Genomic DNA, 17759 nt, shown 5'->3' on the forward strand with positions numbered 1-17759 from the left:
AGTTGATTCGTTGATTCAACTTCTTAAAAATATTCCACTGCTGAGTATCATGAAGATAAGTGTAAATCAGATGTCTCAGATTCAAATGCCATCACAGGACAGGCAATATGAATGAGTAAAGCAGATGTGAATAAAGTAAACTGGGTCAGGGAGACTATAGTGAAGGCTGGGGAATCCTTGCTGCCACTGAGGAATGCACTCAAACTGAGCCTTTAAAGTTCTTTGATCCTTCAAAAGAAGTCGAGAATTGGATTTTCAGTGAAATCTTAAATCAGTTACAACTGATTTGAATCTTTATAACACTGTATGCGCCAAAGAAATGGTCCACAGAGTCACTGGTTTGGGACCTCTGTTATTTTTTTCGTCACTTATTGAACCACTGCCTGGGATCATGAATATGTTATTTAGAAAGTCATTTTAGACTTTAGAGTTATTTAAAGTCATAGATTAGAGAGTCATTTCAAGAACCTAAAAAAGCCATAATATTGGAATCCAGCATCACTGGCGTTAGAAAAGGGGTCTCTGCTTTACAAAAAGACTTGCCTTAGGAAAGTAAATACATAGGGAGTTATTCTGCCACATTTAAAATAAAACTAAACCTATGAAATGCAGCAATAATGCATAATCCTTACAGTTGACAGACGCTGCATACCTCCATTTCTCCACACTCAGAGGCTCTTAGAATTTAATTACCTAACACTAAACAATAAATTAAAGGTAAGTGAATAAACCTCACGTTGGTAAATCCATATGACATTCCTCTACCAACTACCAAAGTTCCTCAACTCTCACTGACTCAAATAATTAGCTTTGACTGAAAATAAAAAGTGAACAGCTGTACCTTCTGACTCTGGTGTGTCTGGCACACCTTGACAGTGTCTGTCCATCAAACAGACAGAAATCTAATGGCAATTTTCCAAGTCAAGTGACTGCCACTTCCCACTTCTCATATCTCGTCTCGTTCCTGAAAGAGCTACCAAGACTTCCAGTGTTGAAGGTATGGTGCCTCCTCCAAACCTCTCCTTTTAAATCTTTACCCATCCCTACTTTCCACCACCTCAGGGACTCCACTATTACACTTTTCCTTCACCAGCTCCTCTTCCACTCATCAACCCAGGCCCCCCACCGAATGCTTTTGTTATCCAAGCCCTCTGAGAAATGAAAAGTGAAAACTAGTTCCTCCTTTCAAAACCAGTTGGAAATTCCTGTCTTAATATTTGTTTGGAGCTTTGCTTTTATTTTCCAAATGATCTGGGTTTGGCAAAACCCTTTTGGTTAAGTAACAGACAACAGCATAGCACTCCGAAAGACAGATGGAAAACCCAGGCAATCTAGGATTCCGTGAAGACTAAACACTGGACCCTTACTGTCCAGCCCAAATAACCCTTCCCCAAAACAGAGAACAGCTTCACTTCTTAAATAACTGGTATAGTAGGATACACATTGCTTCCACTTAAGTTGGTATTTTATTTTATTCCCTCTCCCTTTATATATCGCTGTTGATGAAGAGTGGGAGTCTACAGTCGTATCTCGGCTCTTAGAGTAGGACTCAAACTCAGAGTGAAAAAGTCAAACATTTTTTTCAACTTTGTGGGTAGATGTTACTATTATCCTTATTTTACAGAGAAAGCAACTGAGCCACAGCATTGCTAACTAACTTGAAGAAGATCCCATGATTTAAATCTTGCATCTGCTTTTAGACACCCTGCCCCTAATTAACACCTGTGCTAAGCTGCCTCTCCACTGCTTGATTTTATTTATTTATTTACAAAATTCCAAATTCTGGCAATGTGTTTCCACTTTGAATTTGAAACAAGCTATGAGTATTGGTCTGAGACTGAATCCTTGATTACTCTGCAGAGCATAGATATTTCTCCAGTTCTGTTCTTAAGGTGGAGAATCAGATTTTTATTTTCAATACAGTGGTGAGCTAAATTGTTAATCCTTTCACAGGCAAGTGCTTGAGAGGTAAGCTCTTATTAAAAGACCCCTTGTTTTCAAATAATATTGGAAGTGGAAATTCAGACAAAAGTTACTAGAACTCTTCATAAGTAAAAGAAAAAAAGAAGACACAAAGGGAAAAGAGGGCACTCAGTTAAGAACACCCTCTGGGTCATTTTACTGTGGTCTTTAAACTTACTGTCTCATCCTCAGTCATTCTCTCCAGCCCAAGGCTGGGGCAGGTCCTGGGGATGGTGGAGTCTGTTCCATTATTCCTGTGAGCTCGCTGTCTCTGCCAAGGTGGGCCTCATGACCTAATGGACACCAAATACCTTCACTGGGGGTGGGTTTCGTGCCGTGAATCATCAGAGGAAGTCTTCCAGGGCACTACCTATCCCCTCAAAGCCTGTTTTCCTGCTCTCTTGGAACCTAAACAACATTCAGGCCTACTGGGTCTTCCCAACCTATAACCCCAACTAATGATAACATTAAGTTTTAGAAAGAGGCTGCATCTTTGCTCTTCTAGGTTGAGACTTCATCACCTCACATCTTTGTCATATTGCTCAACAAAAAGCAGATCCCTGAGAAACACTCAAAGACACAGCTCGAAACCTTACAAGGGGCATTAACATTTCTCTGTCCCTTGCAGGCCAGTTCCTTCATCCTTGAGTGACCAGGAAATCCACAATTTAAAAAAAAAAACAGAATTTCTTGAAAATGAGGTCCATCTTGATGTGAAAAAGGTAAATTATGTACCATCAAAAGCAACTATCAAAGGTTTCATGAATAAAGAAGAGCAGGTGCCAATAACTACAGATGTTGATGAGCTTAAAGCATCCACAGCAGACTGCTCATGAGACTAACCAGAGTCCAAAGAGTGACACCTTGCCTGTCCTCACTGAGAGGCTCTTACCAGGTCCTCATCCATAATCAAGAGTACCATGTCCTCTCAGGTACATATGTTCCATGTTCCACTACATGGTCTTTAAGTGAGCAGCTCCAACAAGCCCAGTTCATAACACTGGCCTGAGTAGGATAGAGAATTATGGACCATCTCTTGCCCATAGATTCCCCTCTGCACAACAGCAGGAAAAAAGTGATTGCTTTCAGCTGCTCTGTTCTAGTGGAGGGTGCAACTTCCCCGGGAATTTTACCCTATCTGTGCCACATTACATTTACTGAGGCAAATGACCCTGCACGCCTTTGCCCCTGGCCTCCTTCAGAATGGACATGGCTCCTGGGCCAAGATGAGATCAAAGGTACAGGTTCAGGCCTAGGGTCTGTGGTGGCCTCTCCCAACTCTGAATGTGCCTTGTTCACTCTGCTCTTCTCTTTGCAAACACTGAATCGCCCTCTTTCCAAGAACCAGCTCCAAGCCCATTCATATTCTTCCTCAGGGGCTGCTCTGCCCACCCCACTGTCCTGCCTATGCCCATGATATACATCAAGGACCCCTGATACCTGATTGGGTTCCCTGGACCCTGAGCCCTCCATATTCACCTCCATAGCTGCGTCCCTTGTCTCTGCCACCAGATGCTTACTTCCAATAGCCTTGGTCAACTCTTTCCCAGATGTATATTCCACATACAACTGGTCTTAAATACATTTGAGAGACCACAGAATGACACAGTTCCATACCCTTCCGACTCCTTCCCATCTCTCCTCTCCTTAATGGCATATCATTATATTCTGGGCTTGTTGTAATAGAAAAATAATTACTATACCAGGTACATGGCCCTCATCTTTATCTGCTTTGTGTCTGGGGTCATTGCTGGGATCTATAAATAGAGGAAGGGAGGGTGTGGCAGACACGAGATGCAAACTTCTGGTACAAATAATTAATTATACAATATTTTGAAAGAAAAAAACCCCAATGGTTTCTGTTACTTTTGTTTAGTTTCAAATTCTGATTATACAATGAAACCTTATCTAATAAATTCCTTTTAGGAATATTTGGCTTTTACATATTATTAGCTCTTACGAAAATAGCACTTCTAACACATTTAAGAGATATTATAGTCACTTCTTCCTCTTAAGTCACATAAATACCCTCTGTAAATGTCTTTACCTGATGAGTTAGTTGATTTAGAAATTCTTTCTCTATAAATCACTCTAAGCTAAACTTAAGTCAAACCCTTCTCAAAAGTATCACAAACGCTTCAGTCTATACGATTTAACTATATTCCTAAATCCTATTTTCCATCTCTAAGTACTGTCCCTTATGCAACTGAACAGTTTGATGATCTCCTTGATATCAGCCTGTGACATTTTCAGAAAAAAATAAATCTTATTCCATTTTTGCTGCTTTAAGGAGATACAATCCAATTGTTCTTTTTGCCTTCCTTACAATGCACAGAGAAATCTTAAAAGTTCTATCAAGAAAACATTTACTGCATATTTCCAATTCAAATGGAAATAGCTTTCACTTTTGATCTTGTAGAAAAACCAAGGCAAGTGATGAAGTACAATACTTTCTTTGTGTTGGACTAGGCTGCATGACTGTTACAGAATATGTTTGAGCATTTGAGCTAAGAGACCAGAAGAGGCTTTCCAGCCACATGTTTAAAAGAACAGGCAGCAAAAAATGGCTTAAGTCAATTATAACCCTCCTTTCAGAACCATCTTGTGGGACAAATACTACTATTATCCAGATACTTCTATCTAACAGTCAGCCAACTCTCCTCTTAACTGGCTATGTTTTTGAAATCTACTTACTCTTGAGACCGACCATAAAATCAACACACTGACAAAGCAACAGTTTTAAATTCCAAACATGCACAAAACCCAGAACCATAATTACCTCAACTCTAAGCCCACTGGGAAAGTGAAGCATGTGGCCTCCTATGTTTTATTCAGTGCAGGGGACCCTGTCAGTACTTCACAAATGCCAAATAAACTCTCAGAACAACAATCCTCAGATTTGAGGGCCAATGCCCACCTGGGCAGAAATCAAGACAAGGAGAAATCTGTTCCCAAACAGAGTGCACATCCTAGACCTGATGTTCACTTTGTGATAAGTTTTCCATTTTAGCCAGGAGCCACTCAGAGAGGAATGTAAAAACCACTACTCTGTGTGAACACGGTGCTTCAAAGAGTTGCTGGGTCATGCAAGCTGCAGGCATGGGGTGCTGATTCTGAGTATAAACTGAGACAGAGCTGACTTAAGTCACGACTGGTTAGGTAATTGAAAACTTGTAGATCTAAAGTCCAGGACTAAGGAGGCTACTGAAGAAAAGTCAGTCCTTAATTGTCCCCAACGATCTCAGAAAGAAGAAATGCTTTAACCCTGAGTCAAATAGAGAAATCGATTTTTTAAATAGGTCTTCATACCAGAGACATTATTTTGAAAGTTCTAAAAACAAGTTGGGAGTTGTTGAAACTAAAAACACCATCAAATCTATACAGCAGTGATCAGGCTCTTTTTACATGGGTGGACTTCAAGAATCGTAACAAGCCAGTGAGTTTATAACTGAATATCAGTTAAGTAACTATTCACACAAATGTATTTTATAATTTTTAAAAATATTTCAACAAATAAGTATCAATTTCCTACCATGCACTAAGCACTATGCTAAACGCTCTGTGTATACTGTAGCGAACAAAAAGAAAAATGTGGACTTCATCTTCATGGAGCTTCCAGCGTCACGGGGAAGAGACATTATCAAACAAGATTTTAGGGAATTATTCAGTAGGATGATTTAACAAATGATTCCTCCAGGCCCTGGAAAGGCAACGTGTTGAAAAGTTGACTTCTGGGCCCAATGTGCTTTCCTTGGTGTACTTTAGTCCAGTGGGGATTGAAAGGAGGAATGGATGTCTATAGTGCTAGGGTGCCTCTGCCATAAGAAAGCCCTGTTTAGGCATGTGGTGACTTGAGTCATGGAAGTAGTGGCCCAGTCTCCTTATCAACCTCTTAAATGAAAAGACAGCACCTAGTGGAAACGCTGCTGACAGAAATTGCCAGGGCGAAAAACACATGGCAAGTCCTCTGTGGTTCTGGTGGCCCAACTACACACATCTGGCTTCCTGGGAAGGCTCTGATTGCAAATAAGAGGTTGGATCATGGTTTTAGGAACTCTACCTCTACCACAGGATCAAAGGTACAGAAAGCAACTATCAGCTGTTTCCTAGCAGCCTGTCCAGATTGTATGTTAATGAGCTGAGCACTGAGCTTCCAATTACGGAACTACTTCCAGAACTAAAGTTTCAAATGGAGTCCTTGTGATAGGTGCACTTATTGGTGATCTCAGTTGACAGACTAGAAGTTTGACTACCTCTGAATCACAGGCTACTAAATAATGATGATACCGGAATTTTCTCTACCATGCCACACATTAAAGGAAAAGATGCATTATTTCTTACTACAATGCTATGGCCACGTATGATTCTGAATCACAATTTTTTCACAAGATATCCATTTTAAAATAATGGAACAATGAAAAACAATTCAAAAGTAGTGGCTCTTATTTTAAACATAATACTGAAATTTTAATCAATTATCTTTACAACTACAATTGCCATATATAATATGCAGCCTTTTGGTGTGTTAATGTATATTCACGTTTGTATGTGGGTGCTGAGATATATGTATGTGAGTGTCCATCAGTGGATTTAACGTTGTTATATAGTGAGAAAAATTCTGGGGTAACTGTTCCCAACGTTAAACAACTGGAATAAGAATGTGCTACATAATAAACTAAGTGTTGCCATTTTCTACAATCACTCACACAGAGGTTTTTGATTCACTGCAGTTTCTGAATTACTCAGAAAAATGACAGTTAATTATCTCTAACACCTATGCAGGAACAGCTGGGGGAAAGAAAGGGACTATGAAATTAGCACTCTGTGACTGAGTTAAATATATCATTTAGTTCAATAGAATTGACTATCATAAGTAAACTCAGGTTATGAAGAATTAATTTCTTTTTTATGCCAAAATGCCTTTGTTTGATCCATCAATTCCTAATGCACCCTGACTTTTTTGACTCTATTCCTGAAAAGGGTCCACTGCCAAAAGCTGAACGGCAAGTAGGCCTTTCCAACGCAGTTTTATGAATAAACCAGAACACGCCACAACCACTTATCTCTATGACTGTAGAAATGGTTTTTCATTGTATTCTAGTAACTTGATGGAACAATGTGCTTATTTTTAACCCCCTCCCATGGGGGAATATTCACTTTTTGAGAGGTTAAGAAAATAATGTTTCAAAATAGTAGTGTACAAATAAACTGATGTTTGGTTGAAAATATTTGTGTTGTGTGTTAAACAACCGTAAAGTACCAAAACAAATAGCAGGTTATAAATTACTTGATACAGCTTCCTACATTTATAGGAAATTCTGCTATAGAATCAGCAACTTTACTGTGGAGCTACACAGTCATGCACTTCTCCACGTATTCATTCAACCGATATTTATGGAGTATATACCACGTACATGACACCATGATAGGTTCTGGGGATGCAGAGCTGCGATAAAGACAGACATGACTGATGTGCGTGCATAAATTTTACATTTCCTTCCAGAGAATATTTCCAGTCCCTGTCATCATCTGAGTTTTCTAGTAAAGTGGTTAAAATTGGAGGATAAGGCACGCACACCCATCCCTAAATGTGGGAAGCACAGCAAATATCCAAAATTATATCTGTAATAAAATGACAGATTGTATAAGAAACGTACACTGAGTACATTATGTTAAACAATCAATGAAATAACATAATATTTGAAAACATTTTAATCAAGCCATTCTTGTGTGCGTGTGTGCGTGTGTGAATGTGTGTGTGTGTGTGTGTGTGTGTGTGTGAAAAATCTTAGTAAACTTGCCAAGTTATGTAACCATCATCACGATTCTGTTTAGAACATTTCCACTGCCCCATTAAGATCCCTGTGCCATTTACAGTTAATTCCTGTCTCTACCCACAGCCCCAGGCAATTACTAATCTGCCTCCTGTCTCTCTGGCTTTTCTAGACATTTTGTATAATTGGAGTAGTACAATATGTGGTTTTTTTGTGTCTGGTCAACCCAATCTTTTAAAACATAGCTATTTTAAGTCTTTACTAAATTAGATTATTTAACAATTCACTCATGTACCTTATAACTCTGGGAACTCTCACTAGGCATAATTGGAAGGCTCAAGATTTCAAGTTTACATGTTAAGAAACAAAACGGTCCAGGCAGATCTTTTGTTTGGATGACCAATTCATAGAAACTGGAGATAAACACAGTTGTTGCTGCATATATTTATAAAGTGATTGAGTGTCTCAGCAATCTGCTTAGTGATGACCAGTGAATTATATATTTCACAACCAAATTCATTGTTGAATGCAGTCCCAGAATCTCATTAGATCACGTCTGAGTATAATTTGAGAAGGAAAATCTGAAAATCTTGAACTATCTTTCATGAAATTTAGTACATGCTTTTACCTATCAGTAATATGCCATCAGATTCATTTCATTCCAATTCAATATAGGTTTATTGAGCACCTATCATGTGGTAAGCAAAATATTTTGTGCTAAAGATATAGATGAATAAGATGGTCAGAGAAAAAATAAAGGTGAATAGGTAAAAAGATTCAATTGCATATAGTTTTAAACTAGTTCCTTTATATTTTTCTATTTTTTGAGCACACACTAATGAAAGCCAGAAGAAATGAAGACTTTTTCCCTTATAATTTTTCTTGCACAAAAGGAATCAAAGCTCCACAGGAGGTTTTTATTGGTAAAATCCTGATATTAGGGATATTTTTAATCCTCCAGTCTAAATAGACAAGTTAATAACCACAAATCCAAGGTGAAAAGTGGCCTGATTAGTAAAGGTATAGAAGGTTTTAGGCAGGTCCAGCAAAGTGTAATAAAGACAGCCTGAAGAGTAGCAAGTGAGACTAATGTAACTAGATGATCTTTAACCATGTAAAGCACTGGACAGGGAAACCCAGAATAAATAAGGAATTAAGGGCCATTAAAATGAGAATTCCAAATTTAAAAGACTATAAGAGAAAACAAAACAGACCCCACATACTTCACACTATAAGACAAGTGAAGAGAAGTTTCTTTCAGTACAATTACTGTTTTTGTAGTAGTTAGGAGATATATTAAATTTATGAGTTACACAAATTAACGAGTCTAAAGATATCCATAGCAGTGACGGAAGACAGGAGGAAAAGGGAATTAAAAACATCATAGTATCATATGGTTGTCCCCAAATAACCAGAAAAGCAGTTTATGGCAAAAACTATAGGCAAGGGTAGGCAAAAACTCTACTACAGTACTCAACAGAGGCAGCTTCTGTAATAGGCCAGACTGAAGTTCTCAGAGTCTTTTTCTTTAAAAATTCAAAAAAAGTCATTAGGTCTAATCCAATTCTTATATATAACTTCTAATTCAGAGACAGAGTCCCTAGGTCCTCCCAGCGTGAGAAATTGTCCTTATCACTAGTTGCCACCGGTAAGCCAAGCTGGGGGCGGGGCTGCTGACCACTGTACTTCCCCAGTTCTTATGGATCTTCGTACCTTGCCTCCAAATCCTCAGATTCAAGAAGTACTTTTCTAAGTTGAGAAACTAAAGAGCTGTCTGATTTATCTGTTGTTCTGATTTAGAAGGCCAGATTCACTCTCTGTAAATATAAATTCGTTCATAGAAGCATATGTCCTCCAGTTTGGGGGAGAGTTCTCTTTGTAGGACACCATTTTAGTTGACCCCTTGTTTGGTAAAGAAATGAAATACCTTGCACTTTGAAGAACCAGGTCTTCACATTGGTCAGATCATACATCTTGCCCTTGAATGTGGGATGAAAAAACGTATTTCAGCCTCCTCACTCTCATCTAGAGAAACTGTAAGAAAAAATAGTAGAGAGCCCATGAGAAGAAGAAGAATGTGATTCAATCATATATTCAATCTGTTCACTTATGTAGTCATGTATGAATGCATATAACAAATATTCACCAAATGTGGATTCCATAAATAAAGTCAAGCTTAATCCTTTATCCCCTAGGAATGGCTAAATTCTCCAAGTTGCTCCTCCAAATAGTGATATGATGCAGCTGAGGATGCAGAGAGCACGTCCCAGGCTTCTCCTGAAACTGCAGGTATCTGGTAACCTTAAATGTAGAAATAACACTATATCAAAACTTAACAAGAGGGCTTCCCTGGTGGCGCAGTGGTTGGGAGTCTGCCTGCCGATGCAGGGGACATGGGTTCGTGCCCCAGTCCGGGAGGATCCCACATGCCGCGGAGCGGCTGGGCCCATCAGCCATGGCCGCTGGGCCTACGCGTCCGGAGCCTGTGCTCCTCAATGGGAGAGGCCACAGCAGTGAGAGGCCCGCGTACCACACACACACAAAAAAACTTAACAAGAAACAAGAAGCTCATCTGGATAATACAGACAGTGAAGGTTCCATTTCTCAGGTCTAACCTCAAAGGGTAAATGCTAATTTGGAACGTTTGTGATATCACCCTGAGAAAGAAAAGACCCAAACGGTCTTTCACAGCCTGCCTTTTGGCTAACTTACCCATCATTTTAATCATCAGATTTCCCACAAGCTTTAATCCATATACAATATACTTTATGAAAATGTAATTTTGCAAAACATTTTCTAGCCTCCATCCTGAAGATGTGGAAATAGACAATTGAATCGATCTGTAAAATCTTCTGCAGTTACTCACAACTCACTCATGACACATTAGCCATTTCTGAAGTGCAGCTAGGCTTGGCCTCATTTATCTTTGATATTTTCTCATTTTTCTCACAATAATTCAGAAATAAATACATACTTATGGAATATTAGAAAATTGGGTGGAGGTCATTTCCCAAATAGTTATTTGCGTTGAGTCTTTGTTTATAATCTACAAATAGTGGGTTAAAAATTACCATGCTTGTTTTTTAATAAATATTATAAAAATAATATTAACATAGCCATATTACTAAAATGTTTGAAAAGGGAAAACATTCATAAAACATTACCCCCAAACAGCAGCTACCATTATTTTGGAGTATTATCCCTAATCTCTTTATCGGCATATTCCTGAGTATCTGTAGTGTGCACAAAATTTTCATCCTGCTTTTTTTCTCCCCTAACATTAGTTCATAAGCTTTTTTCCATGTTGGTGTATGAAATTTATAACCATCACTTTAATTGTTGAGTAATATGCAGGTAGTTGATGTGTCTTTAATGAACCATTTGATTATCATCAGATACTTTCGTGTTATCAACTTTTGGCAATTATAAATAATGCTTTTCTAACCATCTCTGTTAGTTCTCTTTGACGGATAACCACAGATGGGATTGCTGGATATTAGTATTGGTTGTATAGATATATTGTGAAATTGTTTTCTGAAAAGTTATGCCCCTTGTTAATACCATGAACAGTAGGTAAAAGTACCAACTTTACTGGCATTGGTTATTATTTATATATTTTTGAAATAAATAGGTATAAAATGGTTGTTCAAGGATATCATTATTCATATTTCCCTAATAACCAGTGAGACAGGATATGTTTCTTAATTTTTTCTTTATTATTTTTCCTGTTTTATGAACAGGCCAGAAACCCTTTCCTTATTTTGTCAACACGATGTGATATAACTGACAATTTTTGTTTTAATTTCAGCTAACTTACTTGATGGTTGAATATTGTGTGACAATAATTAAACTTTTTGAATTAGACTTCACAATAAAATAATTAGTCTTCTTTTGTTTCATACCATGGCATGATCTTTGAGGGACTCTTTTTTTGAGGTTCATAAAAGACATCGCTTAAAAAAAAAAGGCATTGGTTAAAATCCCAGGGTGATGGCCATGTAATATATATTGTGGCCCTTGTGGTTGCTCTACAAGTGACCTGGACTAGCGGTAAAGAACTCATTCAGCCCAGCCCACCACAATACTCATGTATCTGGAAGATGGAATGTGTCCAGATGGACTAAATTTACTTTAAATGATTAACCAACACTTGCCTTTCCATCTACATCTCAGTTGGGTAAAGGTTCAGTTTGAAATAAAACACTGACTTATCTTAATATAAATGATAACCCAGTGCTAACACAACCACAGAGCAAATTGAGTTCCCTAACAGTATCTCATAGAAATTCATGATAAAAAGGAAGTTATAAAATTTCAATAGCATGCTGTCATTTCTGATCAAATATTGAAGGGTTACATATCCCCTTTTTCATGTTTTAATTTGTCCATTATTCTCTTTGAAAAATGTGCATAATCCGTAATAAGCTAAGTAACCAAGTTATTAGATTTTGGCCTAAGGAACTGGAGCCAACATGTAATCCTGTGAATTCTGAGGGGCCTCTTTTCCAAACCTGAAATGCTAAACACGTCTAAAAATGTATCCAGTCTAAATGAGCAGTTGGTAAAGCAATCAGCCTTTCACACTGGAACAAGCAACAAACATGTGCAACGACCCTAGCATTTCTCCTTTGATTTATAGCAGTCTTGGAAAGAAGCTTAACAAGATGGCATAGAGCTTCAAGGGCAGTTGCAGTCAATTTATTGTCTGAGTTGTTAAAGATGTTAATTAGATTAGGAATTTGCTGAGGCCCTTTTATTCCTTGCAGAAAGAAGAGTGTTTCTCGTGTTTCTCTTTGAAACTTAGTTTTGTGGCATAAAAACACAGGAAAGAAGAAATCCTACACTCAAGGAAATTGCAGGGTCCCATTGAATTCCATAAAATTGTAAAAATTCCAATAATAACAGTTACAAAATAGCCAAAAAAGTACCAGGCCTGTTTTAAAAATAATACACTCCAACGATGCCTGCATTGTTTGATGTATATAAGACAAGAAGTGGGCAGATCATGGATGGTATGTTTAAGAAGTCTGGGCTCAAGGAATAAAAGTCATATCAGGAAGCAAGTCCAAGTATGCGTTGAGACGAAGCAAAGAGTTTTTTCTGGAAAAACAACAGGCAGGGCTTTTTACTCCAGAGCAATAAACATCACTCTGTATGTCACTTTAATGCCCTGGACAAATGTTTTAATAGGGAGCTCTTGCATAGGCAGTGATGAGGGTATTAGATACTTCGCTTTTGACACAATTCCTCTGCAATAGCCCATTCCAGAAATATGTTTTGTCTTAAACAAAAGAAAACATGAAACGGTGCAGTAAATTACTTCCTCGCCTCAAAAAAAACCTCCATATATAGAAAAATCTCTCGGAAATGTAACTGGGAAGGTTAAAAAACAAGAGTGCTAGGTTTAGGTGGAATATTAGGATAATTATTTAATAGTAATATCAGTAAAGATTAATATAAAAATTGTCAAGATCCATGGTTCAAGGCAATTTTCATAAAATTATTCTAGGTAAAGTGTGAAACAGAAATATGCATATATAAAGTTCACAATGGTGCTCAGAAAACAAGTACATAAGGCAATAGCAAAGTTAAATATTTTAAGCATGTAAAATCCAGGCAAGCTCATCCTTAGGAAAAAGAGGTTGGATACTTATTCAAAGGTGAGAGTGCTTCAAACAAGATACTTATATTCTAACTACAATTGTAACTGATATTTTGGGAAGAGGGATTTAGATTTTGCAAACCAGCTTTTTGGCCTGTCCATGGGATAATTCTTGGTCATTTAAAAGGATCTGATGGACAGAAATAGAGACACAGATGTAGAGAACAAACATACAGGCACCAAGAGTGGAAACCGGCAGGGGGGTGGTGGTGGTGTGATGAACTGGGAGACTGGGACTGACATATATCCACTAATATGTATAAAATGGATAACTAATAAGAACTTGCTGTATAAAAATATAAATAAAGTAAAATTCAAAAAAATAAAATAAAATAAATAAAAGGATTTGAGTGAGCCACTTGTACGGTGTAGTCTTGGATTTTCTACCCTCCACCTCTACTTCTGCCACCTCCCTGGCAGATCATGGAAAGAGGGTAGGGTGAAGCTGAGACTCAAGTTGGCTTCAAAGAGGTCCTAAGCACTGGGAAGATGCTAAAGCTGATTTAAACTGTGGCTCTCATTAAGTATTTAGAATTTATTTAAATAGCTCCAAAATGGCGCATTTGGAGGGGATTACTTTTAAATAAAGCTAAAATGTTTTCCAGCAATTCCATTACATGGATGGTGTTATGGACTGAATGAATGTTTGTGTCCCCCTTAAATTCATATGTTGAAGCCCTAAACTCCAAGATGACTGTATTTGAAGATGGGGCCTTTAAAGAAGCAATTAAAGTTAAATGAGGTCATTAGCATGCGGCCTTGATCCTATAGCATTAGTGTTCTTACAAGAAGTGACAGCAGACTCTGTGTGTATGTATACACATGCGCAACACCCCCCGCCCCAAGGAAAAGCCAGTGAGGACAAAGCATAAAAGGCAGCCCTCTATAAGGCAGGAAGAGAGGGCTCACCAAAAATCGAATTTGCTGGCACCTTGATCATGTACTTCCAACCTCTAGAACCGTAAGAAAATAAATTTCTAGTGTTTAAGCCACTCAGTCTGTGGCACTTTGTTATAGTAGCCCAAGCAGACGAATACAGATGGTCTGTATGCAGGACACTGCCACAATATAGCTAAGGATTTTTCTCTATTTTCTTTAAAGACTGTGATACTTGTTTGGGGGAATTTCTAGTGAAAATCATAATTTCTACATGTCTAGTTATTACCTGGCACACTGGTATACCCCAGAGCAGCTACAATTTTAGATCTAAATTTATGATATCCTTCCATCCTGTCATTATTTCTCTATGTTCGTGACATTCCTTTCTGCTGCTTTATTCCCCAGATTTTTGACCTACAGAACTCAGTAAATCTGTAAGTTCTTCAGTTTTGCCTTGAGTTAGTGTGCAATAAGGCAAGATAGTGCATAGACCTTTTCACGCTTTCTAGTAATCTTAAAAAATACCTGAAAGGCATGAAGAGGTTATCATTACATATCATTACATTATTTTCTATGACTACCATAAAATTTACTATATATATACATACATATATATGTATGTGTGTGTATAAGTTTGGTTAATTTTATGGAGCAGCTTTTGGTTATGTTTTTTATTTAAGTATAAATAATATAATCCATAACTTAAGATCCATATGTATAGTTACTGTAACTGTCTTTGAAACATTTTTCTAGATATAAACCAGAAAGCTCAGATTAAATAGTAATTTTACCCTCAAATATATGCAGTGTTATTTGGAAACAACTGCCAATTTAGGAAGTCATTTTCTTCTTATTTATTTATGCTTAAATTTGAAAATTAGAAGCTAAAGGTATTCAGGATGCAGGAACAAAATTAGTTCATAGTCTACATTTTAAAATATACAAAAAATTAAGTAAATTTAGATATATCTGATCTGAATATGAGTGGTAAGTTTATAAAAAAACTTGTCAGAAAGTAGATGGGCTGGTAGAAAGGTGATCATGCTTGTTATTTTTTACAGATTTCTTGATGGAAGAAGAAAATGTTTCTCCTTGTATATTTGGGAAGGTCTAATTAGCATTTAAAAAGTCTGAGTAATATACATATCTGTACTGCTTATTCACAATTATGCACCATTGTACATTGTTTGGGTTGTAATGCTTTGAGTACTATTCATTTTCCTAACTGGATTCTATGTTCCCTGAGGGCAGAAACCACAAATTTATGGTTCTCAGTTTCAGCCAAATATTCTTTTCTGCTCAGCTCTTCTTATTCTTGTCTTAGTTAATTTCCTTTCCATTCGCCTCTAGAACTATGTCATTACTTCTCTAATCTCAAATCCTCTATTCATGCTTGCCTACCTTAACCATCAACAGATATCTTGTCTCCTACTTCACAGAAAAACTTAGAGGCTATTAGGCAAAATGCCATAAACTTTCTCTTTCTATTCTTCACTGTAAAGATAAATAAAATTTAAAAGTAGCAGACAAAATTAAATTAAGTTTGGAAATACTGATAATCACACAATATTTCAGAATAAGTGTCAATAAAGAAGACAAATTCTGGAAAGACTGCCAAAAGGAGAACAGATTACATAAAGAAATAGAATATAACAGAAGATAAACTAATAGAAGGCAAATCATAAAATTCCAGGTTACCAAATATGGATGATTCTGAAAAACAATGCAAATAGGTTAGAAACATCAATCCACTGTATGGGGAAAGAGAACTTTCCAGATCACAAAAAGATCTAATTTGGGAGCCCTACAAATGGCAAAACTGTTCAAGGAAAACCAACGTACTGAGTTCAACAGCGCATGCATACACACATACACATTGTAAAAATATTAAATTTCAAGATTAAAGAATTCTGCTAGCACCCAGAAGGAAGAAAAGAGGTAACTTTCTAAGAAGCAAAACCAAACCAGTCTCATATTTCTGCTTTTCGACAATAAAAAGTCCATGAGGCAATGAAAAAATATCTTTAAAGATTTGACAGTGGAGAGGATTATAACCCAATGATTTTATTGTATTATAAAGACATCCTCAGATTTACAAGGTTTGGGGAAATGCACTAATATAGTCCTTTTTCCTTCCAAAGCTTTCTATGTGGTCAGATGACTCAATCAAGAGCAGAACCCAAGAACTGGGGAGTTACAGTAGAAATGGACTGACAGTGAAGCCCAAAGCAAGCTAAAGATCAGAAATAAAGTGAAAGGGAGAAATTAAACACTGCCTGAACACTAACTTGTGCCAGAAACTTTCCATTTTTTAAAAAGCCCACATAGATTTTATCTGGTTGCTTAAGCTTATACTATCAATATAAGCTTGAGCTAGTATATATATCCAGATTTGTTAGTGTCCAGAAGGCAGAAGGAAATGAAGTAACTATCTGTGAAAGAGGATTTTATCTGATATCTAAATAATTGTCATCATACCATCAAAATAGAATGCAGGGAGAAAAGAGACATATTGATAGTAGAGAGTTTAGTAGGCATATGTATAGGATTTTCAATTCCAGTTTAAATAAATGAAAAAAAAAGCAAGAAGAAAAAAGAAACGTAAGTCCCAAAACTCTTATAATGTTTGCTCACAAAATAGAGTTAAAATTATTGCTTCCTTTTTACTTCAGTTATATAACTGGGGATTCTGTATGTTTGCATATAATGCTTGTATTATCATTAATAGAATCAAAATCATAGTAAATTTCTGACAAATCAATGCAAAAGAAATAAAACAAGCAGTTCATATATAGTCTATATAGCAAAAGAAAACAAAAAAAAAAAGAAAAGGAAGAGATAAAACATATGGCAACCTGAATGACCTATTTGTGACTGAATTCACTGTAGACTTATAATCCTTATTGTACTTGATATCTCATTCAGAAGTTTGTGCTCTCCTATCTCTTTGGTTGCTTTTTCTCAGCCTTCTTTGCCAACCTTTCTTTTTATACCCAACTATTAAATGATGGAGAACATCAAGACTTGGTCCAAGGTCTTTTTATCACCTTTACCCTCCCCTCTTTAAAAATGTCGTTCTTTTTACCTTACTAGCTGTGTCAATGACCCCTGCTTTTATATCTCTTGTCATACAAACCTGTCTACTGAACAGTTTTGAACTGAAAACTTTCCAGCCCCTCAAACTCAATGTGACACAAACACCACCTTCTATTGCCACCTCCTCAAATCGGGATTCTCCTCCAGTGTTCCTAATTTCATAAAAGTCAATACTATACACTAGTTGCTTAAACAATAACTTGGAATAGATCCTGGACTTCTACCTCTTCTCCAACCCACTCCCTGAACCTCCTCAATTCCACCTACTCTGGTCTATTATACTTCCTCTAAATCAAGGTGCATCTATTCTACTCCACATGGCCAAAACTATCCTAGCTCAGGTCATGATCATCAGTCATCCAAGTTAATCTAGACCCTTCCTAGCT

The 17759-nt window shown here is 37.1% G+C and overlaps 1 long non-coding RNA gene across 2 annotated transcripts in view; it reads right to left on the bottom strand.

Annotated features, from left to right (window-relative positions):
* Nucleotides 1-17759, bottom strand: part of LOC109548846 (uncharacterized) — a 410544-nt gene that overhangs the window by 66529 nt on the left and 326256 nt on the right. For both annotated transcript variants that reach the window (XR_002175017.3, XR_002175015.3), the window contains exon 3: nucleotides 9664-9770. This is a non-coding gene — a long non-coding RNA (uncharacterized lncRNA). The remainder of the gene's footprint in view (nucleotides 1-9663; nucleotides 9771-17759) is intronic.

This window comes from Tursiops truncatus, chromosome 9 (genome assembly GCF_011762595.2).
Source record: "Tursiops truncatus isolate mTurTru1 chromosome 9, mTurTru1.mat.Y, whole genome shotgun sequence".
Taxonomy (NCBI): domain Eukaryota; kingdom Metazoa; phylum Chordata; class Mammalia; order Artiodactyla; family Delphinidae; genus Tursiops; species Tursiops truncatus.